This window comes from Condylura cristata, unplaced genomic scaffold, assembly GCF_000260355.1.
Source record: "Condylura cristata isolate star-nosed mole 26May11 unplaced genomic scaffold, ConCri1.0 scaffold00004, whole genome shotgun sequence".
Lineage (NCBI taxonomy): Eukaryota > Metazoa > Chordata > Mammalia > Eulipotyphla > Talpidae > Condylura > Condylura cristata.
In genome coordinates, this window is record NW_004567105.1 from 40,269,816 (window position 1) to 40,271,860 (window position 2,045).

General features: G+C 45.5%; 1 protein-coding gene across 1 annotated transcript in view; it reads left to right on the plus strand.

Annotated features, from left to right (window-relative positions):
* The window catches only part of PKD1L1 (polycystic kidney disease 1 like 1), a 117,874-nt gene that overhangs the window by 4,243 nt on the left and 111,586 nt on the right, over positions 1 to 2,045 (plus strand). The window lies entirely within an intron of this gene.

The following is a 2,045-nucleotide window of genomic DNA, read 5'->3' on the forward strand; positions in this document are numbered from 1 at the left end:
GCTGCACTTTAACCCATTACACCAACTGGGATGACCCCTGGTCTTATTTAAATAGTTGTTTCCAAGAGACAACATGTTCCACCCATGTTGTGGGTGGAATCACCTTAGGGGTGTCATATGTATGATTATATTTAAGACTGTACTACAGAATAATTAAGACATTTTATGAAATAAGGTTTTGTGTGTGAATTTGTAAAACTTTCTCTCTTATAGCGGTGCTATACAGTTGGCCATCTTACTGCAATCAGACCCTACTCTAACACCACAGGATACTTCCTCACAAATATGGCCTATTATTTTCCCTGACTCTCAGACCACACCAACTCCAGAGGTGCTTTCATCTCAGCCAGCCCAACTCCATCACACTTCCCATGGTGTGCACCGCTCTACAAAAGGACAATGTGTGTGTGTACATGCTCATTGGAAAAAACTATAACCCTCCTATGTGTCTCCTTTACTTTTACAAAGAACATTCCATTTCTGGTTGTCCAGTGTGTGGGAGTTTTTTTTTTTCCACTCTAAGCAACTCTCTGCTCTCCCTGAATGTCCCAAAATTTAATTCTATTTTGATGTTAACTACCTGGAGACTGCATCCTAACCACACGTTAGGGGCTCAGTCCCACAGGACGGCCCTGATTTCAGGTGCCAGTGGCAAATCCTGTGTTCTGCCTAATGACTATGAATCAAAGCTCCCCAGGACCTCTTTCTTGGATTTGTTTAATGAACTATAGAGGTTCACGGTGATGTAGTTTTGGAGATGAGTTTGGAGTGAGGGATCCTTGGGTTTATTCTGGAAAAGGTTTTCCCCAGAACTCTCCTTTCAGCAGCATGCGACAGGTTTCCCAGGTGAATTTCCCCGCAAGCCAGAGACATTAGTTATATTTTAAGAGCAAGTTTATTAGGAACAAGGACAGAAAAGAGAAGAACACTTGCATAGACAGAGCAGGAAGAAAGAGCTGCCCTGCAAGGGACAGGCTGGCTGAGAGAGGCTTGCATGGTCGCAGGCGGGTGGCCTTGAGGAGAGCGGCCTCTGCTGAGGGAGGTCAGTGCAGAGAAGCCCCAACGTGCTACAGATCACAGGCAGGCAGAAGACTGCTGCCCTGTGGAGGGAGGGGGTGAGTGGAAAGAAACACCTGGGTGGGCAGGGCTACTGCCCCGAGCTAGTACCGCGACTGCCCTGATACAGTCCTTTGTCTTTGGGAGGGGCTCATTCCTTCATGCAGTGGCCTGTTTGCGGCTGATTTTGGATAACTACATGGTATCATAAAAGGACCAAAGATTTCACAGTAGGACAATGGGTCCAATCTCTATATCTTTACCCTCAGGTCTCTGTTTCCTACACTCCCTACAGCAGTCTCATAACTCTTTGGGTCATATGCCCTGAGATAAGGCACTAAGAGTATTTATTTGTATAGCTGAGTTAATGGTCATATTAGTCCTGTCTGTCCCACCTCCTTGTGTGAGTCAGGTCTTAACGTTGTGATGTCTCCTTTAGGTTTTCTATTCTTTTCCTCCTTCAACAGAACCGGGAAAACAATTGCTTACATTTCCCAGTTTATCCAAGGAATGGTAAGGAATGAGACAAGCATCCTGAAGCAGAGATACATAGGGCACTGTCTAGGGTGGGCCAGAATGCAGAAGCTTCTCCCTCTGTGGAAGTTAAGGTGCTGCACCCTCCCAGTGTGGGTATGTTCACCCACCTGAAAGCGCTCTAAACCCCATAGAATTGGGATTTATGCATGTGGGCATGATAAGTCATTAACTCCATTTCAGCCCCACTTTCCCTCCCACAAAACTGACTGCAGAGAAGTGGGGGAAGGACAGAGGTGAAAATGTCAAGCTTCTAATATGCTTGGATTTTCTGGTGACGAGCCCCCACCCAGAAATCACACAGCAACCCACTAAGACATGACTCATTAGAAAAAAGATGCTCCTGATACTCTTGTTGGTTAGGAATTTACCAGAGTTTCAGAAGCTTTGTGGAACCAGAGGGCAGAAACATATACTTTCTACTGTCTTGCACATGTGTTCATATGTGTATTTGT